The 17,938-nt window shown below is 46.7% G+C and overlaps 1 long non-coding RNA gene across 1 annotated transcript; it reads left to right on the top strand.

Moving 5' to 3' along the window:
• Positions 1-804: 804 nt before the first annotated feature.
• LOC308471187 lies at positions 805-11,057 on the top strand. The gene is made up of 3 exons (XR_013982769.1): positions 805-1,467; positions 7,083-8,022; positions 10,683-11,057. It is a non-coding gene; the product is annotated as an uncharacterized lncRNA (long non-coding RNA).
• Positions 11,058-17,938: the final 6,881 nt, after the last annotated feature.

Here is a 17,938-nt window from a genome sequence, read left to right on the forward strand (position 1 = left end):
TATTGGGATTTGTCAACTTCATGAGTCTAAGGCTGTGTTTTCAAAGGTGCTGCTTTCCTTTCACATGGCCATTTGAAGCAATAAAGTTATATTCACTGAAAAATAAGGAATCAGACACTGATGTTTACAATTATACACAAGCTGCTATCTTGGGCTGGAAACCCATCTTGACAACAGCACTATTTCTGCAACACCACTAAATGGTCTATGGCAGCAGGTAGCCAACGTGGGGCCCTCTAGATGTTTTGGACTACAACTCCCATCAGCCCCAGCGAGTGTGGGCAATTGTCAGGGATGATGGGAATTGTGGTCCACAACATCTGGAGGGCACCGGTTTGGCTATTCCTGGCTTGTAGTTCCAGGAGCAGTGGGCGTAGGGCCATTGGGAGTTGGAAAGGAGTAAGAACGACAGGACAATATATTGGGATCAAATTGGCCACAACTTCATTGATTACAGAAGTCAGTAGGTTTTGGCATAGTCATTGGGTATGTATTATGAATCAACCAGCCCATTTGCTGGGTGATTATTCTTTCACGGTCGATCCTGGGTTTAGGATCACCTTATGACTTGCATCAGTTCTGAGCATTCCCTCCAGGATGCCATGTGGGGAATTCTATGGCCTGTCTGGGCATTTGGACAGAATCTTATCCCCTGGACCCCTTTAATGGGGTACCTTGGTGGGTAAATGTACCCCTTATTCCTCAAGGGTCTCTCTTACAGGACACACTGTTTCTTCAGTTTTCCTAGCAGTAGCCCTTAAATTGAGAGGAGGGAAGGACTTTTGTGAGTGCTCGAAAGGAATACACACAAAATGAGGATGTTCATGCCTTCCTAACAACCACAGACTTCTCTCGGTTTTGGATAGGACCATTGGGTGCCTCCAGATACTAGTTTGTAGGAGGGATTCAAGCACATTAGGGTTGCATGTTTAAAGTAGATTAAAGTGCTCTGTTGCCCTTGCACAACAAATTGTGGGATGTAAAGGTGCAGTAAAGTGCATTCCAACAGAGGACTAACGGCCTCCATGTTCTAACTGGTTGCTGTGACAACCAGTTTGTCGGTTGCTGGTAGTTTTGAAAGATAACTGCTCAGTTGCAGTCACCTCAGGACCAACTTCCCTCTGGTATAGTTTATTTGCTTCTTATGTAACCTAAGCCTGTCTTCAGGTACAGTTCTGTAAACCTGAATGAATCTGAGAGTAAAATAGTTTTATATTAACATGAATCAGATTCGTGTGTGTATTTTTTAAGAGGGATTCAAAGGGATTTTTAACCAGGAAGGCATCTTTATTAGTAGAACTCAGACGAGTCAGCAACAAGCTGATTGCTGCACAAACTTATAAAGGGGATTGTTTAACTCTGCTAAAGTAAACCTTCCCACACAAATTCCCCCCTTTTTTGCTGGAGAGGAGATGGACATTTTGCAGTTTGGAAATGTGTGGGGGTGAACAAATGATTAAGGGGAATGTCAGGGAACTGACATCAGAGCGGGAGGCGAAGGGGAGGCTCCTAGATGATGCTGGAGAAGGACCCAGCAGCAGGGGGAGAAGCAACTCAGTGGAGGGGGAAGCATTTAAGCGTAACACCAGGAACAAAAGTGGGCAGATGGGGAAATCGGAGAGAGGGCTCACGGACTCTTCACTGGAACTCAGTGAGGAGGGGACAGGTCCTCCGCTACCTACGCCCTCCCTGCGCAGAAGGCTCCCGCGCAGTGAGAGGCGGAGGAGACTGGGTGTCAAACAACTCTTATGTTGGAAGAGATTCAAGAAACGCCCACTGACGGATTCTGCTAGTGACTGAGACAGTCATGATTAGAAAGGGCTGTGCAGTCAGAAAGGTTTAACAAGGCAAATTAGCCTAGAGAGGCACCAGTTTACGCACGAGTAACTCATATTCACCACAGCAATCCGTCAGTCCCTGAAAGTTGCTCGTGCGCAGCAGCAGGCAGGCAGCATCATGAGCAAGCCCGGAGAAGCCAGCACCCAGGGGGGAGCAGCTGGAGGGCAAACGCTGGTGGAGAGGAACCGAGAGTTGGAGCAGCATGTGGCCATTCTGACAGCGCGGCTGGACGAAAGGCGGTCTCAAGATGCACAGGTCAGACCCACCCCCATAGCAAGTAAGGTACCGGGACTGGTGCACAAGTTTGGGGGGAAGCCGCAAGAATACAGTGCGTTTCGAACGGAAATAGAGTACGCATTGGAATTGCAGCATAACGATTTTGAAGACGACGCGGCGCAGGTGGCATATGTTGTGGGTCACCTGCAGGGCGGGGCCAGGGAATGGGTCAGGCCCCTTATGGCGACGCAGAATGCCGCCATGCAGGACCTGAGGAAATTCTTCCAAGCAATGGACGCAATGTTTTCCACTGATGTTCAAAAAAGTGTGACAAAGCGGGAATTGATGAACTGTAAACAGGGGAGCCAGTCAGTTAGGGACTACTGGTCGCGCTTTGCCATGATAGTTCACCGCCTCTGGTGGGAACTGGGCTCCGAACCCATACAGATGTTATTCGAGGAGGGGTTGTCCCCAACGGTTAAGGATGAACTTTCCCGCGCACCCCGCCCACAGGGGATGGATCAGCTGACCAAGGCTGTGCTTGCGATTGGTGTGCGCCAGGAAGCGCGGGCCCAGGAGAGGCGGGAAGGGAGAGAGCAACGTTGCCATGACTACCGCATTCCTGAAATACCAAGGCAGCCTTCCCCGCCAGCAGAGCCAATGGAAATAGATGGGGCACGCGCGCGGGAAGTTTCAAGCACCAGCGAAGGGCGCAAGAAGGAGGGAAAGGATTGGAAAACCTCCAAGAAGTGTTACCTTTGCCAGCGGCCAGGCCATTTTGCCAGAGCCTGCCCTCAAAGAAAGGCCTGGCAAGGAATGGTGGGAACCGCAGGGGGTGAGGAGGAGGTGGTAAAGGAACAGGGAAACGGGAACGCTTGGCTGCCAATCAAGGGGCACAACAGCCAGGCCAGCCACCAGTAAAAGTGCCCCAACCAGACCCCCCCAAGGCGGCAATAGCCATCGAAGTGGTGCTAGAACTCCCGAACGGGCACCCAGTCAAGGTGAAAGGGATGCTGGATTCAGGCAGCTCATGTAATTTCTTCAGCAAAGACTTTGCATTAGAGCACCAGCTCCACTTACTGCCTTTGGATTTTCCCTTGCAAGTGACCACCATTGATGGCAGGGAGCTTCTAGGAGGGGAAGTGACACACCAGACCCCACCAATGAGAATGAGGGTGTCCAGGCACTCGGAGACCATCGCCTTTCACGTCGCCTCACTAGCAGGACCCCCAATAATATTAGGGATGAGCTGGCTAGCACAACATGATCCAGTGGTGGCGTGGCATCAGAGGACAGTCACCTTTGGGTCAGCTTACTGCCTGGAACACTGTCTAGGGGGGGAAGCCCCAAGAATGACCGTGGCCAGGGTGGCTGGGATGGCGGTGGAGCGGAAAGGGGAGGTGCCGCCACAATACGCAGATCTGCGGGAGGTCTTCAGCGAGAAAGAGGCAGATAGACTGCCACCCCATAGGCCCTTTGACTGCCAGATCAACTTGCTTCCGGGGGCTCAGCTGCCAGTGGGTAAGCTGTACGCCATGTCTGACAGGGAGATGAAGGAGTTGCGAGAATTTATTGACAAGAACCTGAAAAGAGGCTTCATAAGAGAATCAAAGGCAGTAGGGGGCAGTCCGGTGTTCTTTGTGGACAAAAAGGACACAAATAAACCCAGGCTCGTAGTGGACTATAGAGCTGTCAATTTGGTGTCAGAACCCGTGACCTTCCCAATGCCCAGGATTGACGACATTTTAACGAGAGTGAGGAAAGGCAAATTTTTTACCAAGCTGGACCTCAGGGGCGCATACAATTTGATCAGGATGAGGGAGGGGGACGAATGGAAGACCACAATGTTCACACCCCTAGGTGCCTTTGAGTACTTAGTTATGCCTTTTGGATTACAGTCGGGCTCCGCCTGTTTTCAAGCTTTCATGCACCACGTGTTGGGGTCTCTGCTGTACAAGAACTGCGTAGCCTTCTTGGACGACGTCTTAATTTATTCGGACAATGAGGAGCAACATGTTAGAGACGTCAGGGAAGTGTTACAACGACTGCAGAAGCACCAGTTGTGGGTCAAGCTGGAAAAATGTCAGTTTCACGCCAGAGAAGTCGAGTTTCTGGGGTACAAGTTGTCTGACAAAGGCTTAGCGATGGACCCAAGCAAGGTGCAGGCAGTGCTGGAGTGGAAGGCTCCCAAAACACGGAAGGACGTACAGAGGTTCCTAGGGTTCAGCAACTTCTACAGGAAGTTCATCAAGAACTTCGCCCACTTGACAGCGCCCATCACGGATTGTCTCAGTAGCAAAAAGAAGTTTGCGTGGACAGAAGAGGCCCAGCAATCCTTCGAAAAACTGAAGAAGGCGTTCGCATCGGAAGAGCAACTCCTGCACGTAGATCTGGAGAAACCCCTGAGGCTAGAGACCGACGCGTCCGACAGAGCCGTAGGGGCGGTCCTTTTGCAGCCAGGGCGGGGCAAGCAGGAATGGAAACCGTGTGCCTTTTTCTCGAGAAAACTGAGCAAGTCGGAGCAAAACTATACAGTGTATGACCGCGAACTGCTGGCAATCTATGCGGCCTTTCGTCGTTGGCGTCATCTACTGATAGGGGCGCAACAACAGATCCAGGTTTGCACAGATCACAAGAACTTGGAGTACTGGAGAACCGCACGAGTACTCAACCAGAGACAGATTCGATGGGCACAGGAGTTCTCCAAGTTTTTCTTTGAAATCCGCTACGTGCCCGGAGAGGAAAACGTAAGAGCAGACGCTCTCTCGCGTAAACCGGAGTACCTGGAAGGAGAGGGGCCGCCGGAGAAACGACACGTGATCCCCGAGGACCGATGGGTGTGTGGGGGAACTTTGGTGGGGAAACGAGAACTAGCCGGGCTGACCAGAAACGACGTGTTCGCGCAAACTAAAATCCGGGAACTACGAGACGGAAGAGGGACCCAAGAAGGGTTTGAGGAGAAGGAAGGGGTACTGTACTATAGGGGAGCGCTGTACGTACCGGGGGAGACCCTGAGGGGAAAGGTACTCAAACAACTCCACGACAACCCCACAGCAGGGCACTTTGGACAGCACAAAACCATGATGCTTGTGACCAGGCAGTTCTGGTGGCCCAGGGTGAGGGAGGATGTACGGGAATATGTACGGGGGTGCGACCGCTGCCAAAGGGCAAAGGGGGAGCGGGCTGCCCCCACAGGATTGCTGGAACCCTTACCCACGCCGGGGAAACCCTGGGAGGTGGTATCCATTGATTTTATGACAGATTTGCCCAAGTCCCGGGGAAAGACAGCAGTCATGGTAGTGGTCGACCTACTGACAAAAATGTGCCATTTTATAGCTTGCTCACATGCTGTAACGGCAGAGGAAACAGCCCGGTTGTTTGTGGAGCACATATTCCGGCTGCATGGCGCCCCCTTGAGGGTTATCTCCGACCGCTGAAAACAATTTACTTCCCGGTTCTGGAGGAAGCTCATGAGCTTGCTGCAGGTGGAGGTGGGTTTCTCGACGGCGAGACACCCAGAGACCAACGGGCAAGCAGAAAGAGCGAACAGTATACTCCAGCAATACCTACGCTGCTATGTCAGCGAGAGGCAGAACGATTGGGTAGAAAAACTAGCGCTGGCTGAATTCGCGTACAACAACGCGGAACACGTGTCCACGGGAATGAGCCCATTCATGGCCAACCATGGGTGTCATCCCAGGGCCTTCCCGGGGAGTGGGGAGGAAAGCTGGAGCGTACCCGCTGCAGAGCAGTTTGTGGAAGAAATGGAGGCCCTACACCAGCAACTTAAGATGAACTTGGAGCGGGCCAAGGAAACTTACAAGAGGCAGGCAGACAAGCACCGCAGGGAAGGGGAGACCATACGGGTGGGGGACCGGGTGTGGTTGTCCACCCAAGGGCTACCTTTCAAAGGGGGGTGCAAGAAGTTGCAGCCCAGACGGCTGGGACCTTTTGAGGTAACACAGCAAGTTAATCCCGTGGCATTTAAGCTCAGGTTGCATGATAGCATGAAAATACACCCGGTTTTCCACAGGTCCCTGCTCTCACCGCATAGGGAAGGGTGGGAATTCCAGGGGCAAGAGGGAGAAGTCACCACACACCCGCAGGTAGAAGAAAGGGAACACCACCACAGGGCCACGGAAATACTGGACTCAAGGTGGCAAGGGCGCCGGGTGGAGTATTTGGTAGCGTGGGAAGGGGAACCCAGGTCCGAAAACACGTGGGTCCCCATGGAAGCCTTCGAGGACAGGTATCTGGTGGAGGTATTCCACCGCCGGTTCCCGGACAAACCCAAACCCCTGGAGAGATTCTGGGAGGAGCAATTTGGAACCACAGATGAGGAAGAGGTTTTTGAGGGATTTTCTGACTCCGAGGGGGAGGGAGGAGAGGTTTCGGAGGAAGAAGAATCAGACTGGGAAGACCACCCTGTTGGCAGGTGGAAGAGCGATTGGGAAGCGGGTTTCGAATCCACAGAAGATGGTGACAGTTCCTTCCGGGGGTTCCCCGCCTCCTCGGCCGACGAAGGGGACGAAGTTGGTCCCACAGGTCGGTCCAGGGGTGGAGGGGATTCTGGGGGGGAGGTGGATGTCAGGGAACTGACATCAGAGCGGGAGGCGAAGGGGAGGCTCCTAGATGATGCTGGAGAAGGACCCAGCAGCAGGGGGAGAAGCAACTCAGTGGAGGGGGAAGCATTTAAGCGCAACACCAGGAACAAAAGTGGGCAGATGGGGAAATCGGAGAGAGGGCTCACGGACTCTTCACTGGAACTCAGTGAGGAGGGGACAGGTCCTCCGCTACCTACGCCCTCCCTGCGCAGAAGGCTCCCGCGCAGTGAGAGGCGGAGGAGACTGGGTGTCAAACAACTCTTATGTTGGAAGAGATTCAAGAAACGCCCACTGACGGATTCTGCTAGTGACTGAGACAGTCATGATTAGAAAGGGCTGTGCAGTCAGAAAGGTTTAACAAGGCAAATTAACCTAGAGAGGCACCAGTTTACGCACGAGTAGCTCATATTCACCACAGGGAAGATGTGTAAACACCTCACAAGCAAATCGGGATGAATGCAGGACAACTGCCCATTGTCTTGTAACCGCTCTGTAAACAAATGAGAACAAATGCTCAGGGAAGACCAGAAACAGTCAAACCACCATGTCAGCTTTGTCCAAGTCAATCAGGATGGATGCTTGATAAAAAGGTCATCTTGAGGAGCCTCAAATGTTCCTTTGTCTTGACCTTAACAGGAGGCTTACAGTGATAAAGTGTGAGAAACTCTGGCAACACTGTAAACATGATGTGGTTTATAATAAAAAGCCAAAGAAAGCAAGGAAAAAGGAAAAAGAAAAGAGAGCAACGTCTCCTGGGACACAGCGTCAATGTAGGTCACTGCTGTGTTGATGGTGTTGGAGGAGAGATTACACAATTTAGCAAAATTTGCAGGCAGCACTTTTCAGGAGAAAGAATACGGGAAACATTTCTAATATACCCAGCACTGAATCCTGCCGGAATATTTGTGAGCAGGTGTATTGGGTATGCCAGGGCTCAGCACGAAAACATCATTCCTGTTTGTTGATTAAGGTGCTAAATTGTCTAAAGCTGTCTCTGCTGTCATCTCTTAGAGCAGGGATCTCAACTTGTCGTGAGGAGGGACCCACTTGGAACTTCAACCTGTGGTAGGAAACTCAGTTCCAAGAGACTGTAGTGAGGGCCAAGCAGTAAAGGAGAGAAGGCATGGGAGAGGAGACCAGTGATAAAGAGGTGGAGCCTATACACTCAATTGGAGCTAAGGACTGAAGAGGCCATGGACCCAGTTGTGGAGATTTCAACAAACCATCTAATTGGAGGGTCTTTTATTATGATGATCTCAGCTCAGCTGGTACCTGCATTGGATGTGAAATTATTTTTATACAGTGGTACCTCAGGTTAAGAACTTAATTTGTTCTGGAGGTCCTGAAGCGTCTGTAACCCGAGGTACCAATCTATATGTAATCATTTTTCATTGTTTTTATATCTGCAATATTTCTATATGTTTTTGCTGCATTGAGAAATTACGTTGAGATGCTTCATAGGAAACGATTCACAAATGAAAACAACAACACTGGCAACAATATTGTAGTCCAGGCATAGGCAAACTCAGCCCTCCACATGTTTTGGGACTACAACTCCCATCATCCCTGACCACTGGTCCTGCTACCTAGGGATGATGGGAGTTGTAGTCCCAAAACAACTGGAGGGCCGAGTTTGCCTATGCCTGCTGTAGTTCTTTATCTCATGACCTCGGATGAAGATCCCTTTATAATTTCACTGCATTATTCCAAATGCTTTGACTTTCCATTTGGAAACCAGAAATAAAGGCTTAAGGATCCAAAATCAGATAGCATGAGAAAATGAGATTTTATTTGCATTCTCCAAAGCCCGCAAGGGCAAAGTGGAGAAAACGAGGATCTTTTTCCCCTTCTCTTCTGCATTTCTCCAGCCTCATCCTTATGTAGGATTAAACAAAAAGAGCAAGCAAGCCGCTTCAAAGCAAATGAGGCCCTTAATTTAGCATGGAGCAAAGATGGCTAGCTGTTAAGGTATTATCAGATTACAATAAAGGCTCTCTTGGTCTCAGGAGGCTCTGGTTTGGTTCCCGGCATTGCTGTTAGAGCTGGAAGTCGTAACCACAGATTATAGCAATGAGCGTCCAAATTTCCATATCCCAGCCAAAGATGCTGCTCCCTCAAGTTGCTATTTAACTGGGCCTTCTGTTTACACGATAAATAGTGTAATTGCCCTTGTATAAGCATAGCCCGAGGGAGCTGAGTTTTCAGTTACCGATTATCTCTGCAAAGGAAATGAATGAGGGCTTATCCGAGCTGTGTGCAAGTGACCTCTCAGATTTCTCCTCCCTACTTTTGAGTGGAGGAATTGAGGAGGGGGAAACCATTTCACCCCATTTCTCCAGAGAAACATGAGCATGTCAGCACTGCCAGGCATGAGCATGGGTTGGCATAGAAGGAAGAAACAGAGGAGATAGGCTGAATGGTGTGAACCTGAATTGGGAGGGTGGGATTTCCCCTTTCAACCCTGTTGCTTAGGAAGAGGAATCAGGGATGACAGCTCCCACACACCCTTTTCCTGCAGAGTGGAAAGGCTCAGTGGAAGCTCAGGTGGGCTTGGAGCCACAGAGGGAAAAGGGGGAACCAGAAGTGGCAATGGCCAAACAGGAGGGGGAAGTCTTATAGCCTAGAGGCCTTCACAGATAGGAGCAGACCTACTCACCTTGAAAGAGAAGACACCTGCAATCTCAACATCCCTGCAGGGCGAGCAAATCTTGCAAGTGAGCATGCCCAACTTCGTCTTTAAAATCTTGGCAGGTAGGGCAGGGAAACTGTTGGGACATCTTCATTGCTTCTACCCAGTTCTGAACTTCTCAACCTGCTCTTGAACTCCTGAATTCTGACTCGTGAGCTTTGTGTCCACTGCTGAGTCTGTGCTGAACAAAGACCTATTTCTTACTTACAAGTTAGAAACTCTGCTTGCATGTTTTTTTAATATAATTTTTATTAGTTTTTTAACATATCATTTTAAACAATAATTAAACATACTTTTATATCTTATACCATTATTTTTTACTTCCATCAATCACATCTGAAAATTTTCCAATCTGTTCACTTAATATACATTTCTTACTTTCACTATTACATTTAAATCTCATAACTAATACAGTGGTACCTTGGGTTACATACGCTTCAGGTTACATACGCTTCAGATTACAAACTCCGCTAGCCCAGAAATATTACCTCGGGTTAAGAACTTTTCTTCAGGATGAAAACAGAAATTGTGCTCTGGCGGCACAGCGGCAGCGGGAAGCCCCATTAGCTAAAGTGGTGCTTCAGGTTAAGAACAGCTTCAGGTTAAGTACAGACCTCTGGAACGAATTAAGTACTTAACCCGAGGTACCACTGTATCTCTGTTCTTTCTCTACTTTGCAATGTTTCATATATTTCTCCTTACAAAACTTCTTGTAGTCCTACTAGCATAATTTGTTGATTACAGTTGCTCTTCAAATAGTTCATATATTTCTTCCAATCTTCTGTGACTCTCTGGTCCTGCAGGTTTCAAATCCTTCCTGTCATTTTATCTAATTCTGCGTAGTCCATTAATTTCATCTGATATTCTTCTTCGTCGTAATTTCTTCTTGTTTCCATTTCTAGGCTAACAATACTCTTGCCGCTGTTGTTGCATATAAGAACAATTTAACATCTTGTCTATTAATATCCTCACCTATAATACCAAGTAAAAATGCTTCTAGTTTTTTAAAAAATGTATATTTCAACATCTTTTTCATCTCATTATATATCATTTCCCAGAAGTTTTTTTTTACTTTCTTACATTCCCAAGAAACTCTGCTTGCATGTTGGGGGGCAGGAGCCAAGACACACAATTAGCAGTGACAATCGCATATAATGTTATCCAGGTGGCAAATCACAGAAATCACAGAAAATTTGCCACCTGGGTAACCATGCAGGGAAGGGGCTGTGTTTACTTAGTTCCATGCTCTTTTACCCCACCAACATTTAGTGCTAAAAGTCATTGCATCCTTGGCAAGCAGTTTTATGAACCTGACATGTTTCATTCTTTTGTAGAGAAACAGTAAACGTTTTATTGGACACAATGTATGGAATCCCAGAAGCTGCTGGAGCATCTGGAGGAATGATGCAAATATAAAGTGATTTGATACACTCTGCTTCTTGGAAAAGTTGCATTTGTAGAAGGGAGGCGGGCAGGAATACCCCCCCCCTTCATGGTTTCTTCTTTTCAGCTCTTGAAAATGGACACAGAAAGAAATATGAGTTGGAAATATTAAAAACCAAACCAAAACCAAAGGAACCTGGCCGATAGTGGATTTGCATCAAATAACGAATTCATGTTTTCAATTGTCTGGATGTAATTTCAAGGGGTGCCTTATTAGAAACTTTAACTATCATATGAGAATGCCTCATTAAAAACTTTAAACATTATTGCTTTGCTGGAGTCTCCTGTGGATAGATTTCCTTTCTCACCTCTGCCAGATGATCGAGTTTAGAGGTAGGTACAATGTGGAAAAATCACTTGTGCATTCATTCAACACTTCCATACCCTGGGAGGAAGGGGGGGGGAGTAGTGGAAATGGCTTGAATTTATAGATCTATAAAGTTTTTTCGACACTTGCATTGTTTTTAAATGGACTTTTTATAAATGGGATTTTTGAATGTGCTCACGTTTTACTCCGATATTTTGTGGTTCATTAACCTTTTGGCCTGGAAAATCATGGAAAGTCCAGCCATGCACACATGTCAGCGTGGCAAAAGGAGAACAACCTTTTGCATGTTGCAATGAAGTGCAATGGGCGACAGGATATTAAACTGTTTTTATATGCAGCAACAGCGGCAAGAGTATTGTTGGCCCAGAAATGGAAGCAAGAAGAAATTCTGACGAAAGAAGAATGGCAGACAAAATTAATGGACTATGCAGAATTGGATAAAATGACAGGAAGGAATCGAAACCTGCTGGATCAGAGATTCACATAAGAAATATACAAATTATTTGAAGAGCAACTGTAATCAACTGGTAGGACTACAAGAAGTTTTGCAAGGAGGAATATATGAAATATTGCAAAGAAGAGAAAGAAGAGAGATATTAGTTACGATATTTAAACGTAATAGTGAGAGTAAGAAATGTAAATTAAGTGGAAAAGATTGGAAAATTTTCAGATGCGATTGATGGAAGTAAAAAAAAATTGTATAAGATATGAAAGTTATGTTTAATAATTGTTGAAAATAAAATGTTAAAAAACCAATAAATATATATAAAAAAGAAGTGCAATGGGCATTCTTTAGAAAACAAATGATTCAATCTGCTGTTACTAATATCTACTGACAACAGCTTCCTTTGAGTTGTTTGTTAAACTTTTTATCCTTCCTTTACACCAAATGGTGCACAAAGTGGCTAACAGCAATGATACCACACACACAATAAAGCAGCAATAAAATAAAAAGCAGAAACAACACAAAACAACCCTACAGGGAGATAAAAAAGTCAATAAAAACAAACTCATTTAAAGTGTAAATGTTGCAGCATGTATTCAAGTCAGCTTATGGGCCAAAGACCAGACTAAATAAAAAAAATGTCTCCGGCTCCCAGTGGGTAGCTCCTTTCAGAGATGGGGCTACCCTGTCTCCCTTGGCTAGCGCTTAGGTTCTACCACTGAGAAAATCCTCTCTTAAGGTCCTGCCAAATGAGCTTCTGATGTTAGTGGAACAGAATCTTGAAATCTGGACAGGTCTATATTGGAGAATGCAGCTTTTCAGATAACCTGGCCCAACTTGTGCAGCGCTCAGCTTCGTTTCGTACATTCTCTGGTCAATATATGTAATCCAAATTTTGTACATAACTCAAGATAACATTTAATTTGAGAGCCTAATGGGGCTAAACAAGGGGTAAAACAATTACAGTTGGTGCCTCTTCCTTGGTTCAGTGTTACCTTCTGTTCTCAGGTTGTGTTCTGTTTTGTTATGACAAATTTAACTTTCCTTAGAAAAAGAGAAATGGAAAATACCTCTGAGATACATTTGATGATCTTCCTAGAAATTACATCACTAGAGTTTAATGGACTGTACTTTGTGTTTAATTAATATTAAGAAAAGAGAAGAAGGAGTGAGGAATCATTCAACCTGAATGAGCTTTTTCTTCAGTCCTGCTAGTAACGCTCAAGGCAAAAACATTTTGCATCCTTACAAAAATGCAAGTAGATTATATGTTTTTTACATTTACTCAGAAGTCACAGAGACCCTTTGGCAAGATGTTTGCTTCATTAAATAGCTGTGGTTTTTTTTAACCCACTGAAGTAATTAAAATCACTCTGAACATCAAAGCAGGACATAATGTAGATATATGTATAAGGAAATTTAAGAAGTGACTGCTTCTTAATTCTATGTGTGTATTCTATGGACCAATGATAAAACTGAAAGAAATCTGATAATGCATTTTTTAACAAACAATTTTATTGGTTTTAAATACAATAACTATTAAACACTTATCCAGCAGTACAACTAATGGTGTTTTCTTTATCCATTGTCTTTACACATAAACTTACACATTCAATATTCAAACATATTACTTAACGTAACCCCTCCACTGAGAGTACTGAGCGGTTGGTATAAAAAGATCTTGATGGTGGTCATTAACATATTTTAAAAAATGGGTCCACATTCCTTGTAAGGTGTCTTTATTCATTATGCCTTTAATTGCCTTCTTGTGTCTGGTGAGACGCTCAGACTTTGCTATATCCCAGATATTATTTTCCCATATGTTTAGGGGTATTTCAGTCTGGTTATTACTACTGTTACTACCACTACTACACTAGGTGTGGGGAAGCCTGTGGCCATCCAGCACGTGGCTGAACAACAACCTCCACCAGTCCTAGCTAGGCTGACCAATGGCCAAGCATGATGAAGGCTGTGGTTCACTAAGGGCCTTCTCGGTAGTGGCGCCCTCCCTGTGGAACGCCCTCCCACCAGATGTCAAAGAGAACAACAACTACCAGACTTTTAGAAGACATCTGAAGGCAGCCCTGTTTAGGGAAGCTTTTAATGTTTGATGTAACATAGTATTTTAATATTCTTTTGGAAGCCGCCCAGAGTGGCTGGGGAAACCCAGCCAGATGGGCGGGGTATAAATAATAAATTATTATTATTATTATTATTATAACATCTGGAAGGCCAAAGATTCCTCACCACTGTGCTACACTATCTATGTACAAAACAGGAAGGGTTACAAATAATGAGGTGACAGCTCCCTGCTGCAAAGGGATTAAAAATAGACCCAAGGACGACAACAGATGAATGCAATGTAGATGGACCCAAGGGTAACCAGGGAAGAAGATGCTCCCACCCCCCCAAGTTATAATAGAGCAGGAATGGGAAACCTGTGTCCATCTACGTATTGTTCAAACTTAAAAAAGGAAAGCGTAATGCTGGTGGTCAACAAAAGAGGTTTAAAGACTGTCTCAAGGCAAATCTAAGAAAATGTAGTATAAACACCGACAACTGGGAAACACTGACCTGCAAGAGCTCCCGTTGGAGAACAGCCTTTACCAAAGGTGTCATGGGCTTTGAAGACGCTTGAACTCAGGACGAAAGGGAGAAACGTGCTAAGAGGAAGGCAAGCTTGGCAAACCCTCACTGTAATCAACTCCCACCCAGAAACCTATGTCCCCACTGTGGAAGGACGTGTGGATCCAGAATTGGCCTCCACAGTCACTGACGGACTTACTGTTAAAACCATGTTTGCGTGATCAGGCAGCGCCAGCCCCAGCCCCCAGGGATCATAAGGAAGGAATAAAGACTCTGACAACATTATATGGAAGAAGAAGAGTTTGGATTTGATATCCTACTTTATCACTGCCTGAAGGAGTCTCAAAGCGGCTAAAATTCTCCTTTCCCTTCCTCCCCCACAACAAACACTCTGTGAGGGGAGTGGGGCTGAGAGACTTCAAAGAAGTGTGACTAGTCCAAGGTCACCCAGCAGCTGCATGTGGAGGAGGGGAGACGCGAACCCGGTTCACCAGATTACGGGACTACTGCTCTTAACCACTACACCACACTAGCTTAAATTAAAATTAGGCCACAACTTTATTAAACTTCTGAATGTAGGAAGACCTTGGCTTAGGCCTTGGGCGTGTATACCTCCCAGCCCCCCCCCCCAGCTGGGGGGAACTGGGGCACATCAGGGTAAATGGGATATGGGGGTGCACTGCGAGACATAAGTGTAGCAGGCAGCCAAGCCCATGTCCCCATAAGCAGGGTAGTTCACTGACGACCTGTCAGTGTATGGTCAGTGACACCCATATATATAACCCCTTTAAGAGGGGGACCCTGGAATTGCTGCTGCAGGGGGGTGAGTCACCACTTCACACCCACCCACCCCCATATAGGGAAGAAATGAAGAAAGGATTCCACCCAAGGCCCTAACCGCCAAAGTTGTGACAAATTGCTACAGGGAAGACAAAAGCTGCCAATGCAGGAAAATTTCTTCCCGGTCCTTCAACAGGAACCAGTCAAAGACTGTAGCAGCGCCCACTAAACAGGAAGAAAAAGTTAACCTGCAAACAAGAAGCACTAAACAAAGGGAGGGTAGGGAGGCTGAATCTCCAGAGCCGACTGCCGGGCTATTATCGGCTCCACCCCCTATATATAACACTGGGCAACAATTTTTTACTTTTTGAATGTTGTCTAGATTTCTACAAATGATTTAGATTAATTTTACAGCGCTGAATCAGGAAATGGCATCCGTTTCTCTCCATCAGGTCAGGTTTTTGTGCTATGTTGATTTGAAAAAAATCAGATCTTGTGACAAAATTGACTAAATTTTTGTGGCATTATCAGCTGATTTTTGTCAACACATATCATCCTAAATATGTTTTAAAGAGAAAAAAATGTTTTTTTCCAACAACATATATTGATTACCTGATTGAAACATCGATTACTGTAAGCTGAATGGTGAGCATTGATAAAGGTAAGTACATGTAAATTGCATGTTGCTTCACCATTTTTCAAACTTCAGGGCTTGAACTTCCGTTTCTTGGTACTCCTGGAATGCTCAGCGGCAGGGAGGTCTCTCTTTAGAGTCCAACAGTAGTCAGCCATCATGACTGCGTCCCAGCAACCCTGATACCTGGTCTCCATCTCTTTCATGTCCTGATGGACTCTCTCCCCCTGCTCGTCACTCATTGAACCCAGGTTCTCAGGAAGCCGGTCCAGATGTGAAAATAGGTAGTGCATCTTGACGCTCATGTTGCAGCCCAGGTTTCTGAAAGCAGTCAGCATGTTGTTGACAAGTTCTGCATAGTTTCTGGCCTTATTGTTGCCCAGAAAGTTCTTCACTACCAGAACAAATGCCTTCCACGCTTCCAGTTCCACTTCTGGATCCACCAGCTGGATCGAGGCGGGTCGGGGCTGCTGATTCTTCTAGATCTGTCAGCAGCTTTCGACATGGTTGATCACGAACTTCTGGACCACCACCTTGCCGACGTGGGGATCCAGGGCACAGTCCTTCAATGGCTGCGCTCGTTTCTCTCTAGTCGGGGACAGAGGGTGGCGCTTGGGGGGGAATTGTCATCGCGCCACTCCTTGGTGTGTGGAGTACCTCAGGGTGCGATACTCTCCCCGATGCTTTTCAACATCTTTATGCACCCCCTCGCCCAGCTTGTCTGGAGTTTTGGGCTGGGTTGCCATCAGTATGCCAATGACACCCAACTCTATCTGTTGATGGATGGCCATCCTGACTCGGCCCCAGACACACTGACCAGATGTTTGGAAGCTGTGGCTGGATGGTTATGTGGGAGCCAGTTGAAGCTAAATCCTTCGAAGACAGAGGTCCTGTGGCTGGGACGGGACGATATGAGATGGGGGGGGCAACTCCCATCTCTTGCGGGGGCGCAATTAGTGCCAGCACCGTCCGTTAAGAGTTTGGGTGTAATCTTCGACACCTCCCTTTCCATGGAGGCGCAGATTGCAGCTATAACAAAGGCGGCATTTTTCCATCTCTGCCAAGCTAAGCAGTTGGCTCCTTACCTCTCTCGTCCTGACCTAGCCACTGTGATCCACGCGACGGTCACCTCCAGACTGAATTATTGTAACTCGCTCTACGTGGGGCTGCCCTTGAGACTGACCCAGAAACTCCAGCGGGTGCAGAATGCTGCAGCGAGACTCCTTACGGGGTCTTCGCTGTGAGATCACATTCACCCGGTGCTATACTAGCTGCACTGGCTCCCGGTGGAGTACAGGATCAGGTTTAAGGTGCTGGTTTTAACCTTTAAAGCCCTATACGGCCTAGGACCCTCGTACCTACGGGACCGCCTCTCCTGGTATGCCCCACAGAGAAACTTACGGTCTTCAATTAAAAACATCTTGAAGGTCCCAGGCCACAGAGAAGTTAGGCTGGCCTCAACTAGAGCCAGGGCTTTTTCGGCTGTGGCTCCGATCTGGTGGTACACTCTGTCACAAGAGACTAGGGCGCTGCGGGACTTGATATCTTTCCGCAGGGCCTGCAAGACAGAGCTGTTCCACCAGGCCTTTGGCCAGGGCACAGCCTGACTCTCTCCCTCGGCAATCTTCGCGGAGCTCTGGCCCAATGCTTGCCAGTGGCTTGAATTAATTAATTTTATAATGTTCTTTGTGCTGTACTTTTGTACTGTTTTATTGTTGTTAGTCGCCCTGAGCCCGGCTTCGGCTGGGGAGGGCGGGATATAAATAAATTTTTTTATTATTATTATTATTATTATTATTATTATTATTATTCGTTCATTGAGTTTCTGAACTCTGGATCTCTGATGAGCTGACGGATTTGAGGACCATCAAAGATGCCAGCTTTCAACTTCTCCATGGTCAATCCTGGAAAAGCCTTGCACAAGTAAGTGAAGCAGTCACCATCCTTGTCCAGAGCCTTGGTGAACTGCTTGATTAAGCCGAGCTTGATGTGCAGGGGTGGGAAGAGTATTCTGTCTCTGTTCACCAGAGGGTCGTTGATGACATTCCTTTCTTTGCAAGGCACCAATTCCTCCCGCACAGGCCAGTCCTTCTTCATGTAATGCTGAGCACGGTCCCTACTATCCCACATGCACAGAAAACATGGGTACTTGATGAAGCCAGACTTTTGTCCCAACAAAAAGTTCACCATCTTCAGGTCAACACAAATAAACCACTTATGCTGATCATAACCAATTTTCTCCAGCACATACTTCACCGCTTCATAGTTCTCCTTCAGTGTAGTCGAGTGAGCCAGGGGTATAGAGGCAAACTGGTTGCCGTTGTGTAGCAGAACACATTTCAGTGATCGCTTGCTGCTGTCAGTGAACAGTCTC

The sequence above is a fragment of the Podarcis pityusensis genome (assembly GCF_964106645.2).
Source record: "Podarcis pityusensis genome assembly, chromosome: 2".
Taxonomy (NCBI): domain Eukaryota; kingdom Metazoa; phylum Chordata; class Lepidosauria; order Squamata; family Lacertidae; genus Podarcis; species Podarcis pityusensis.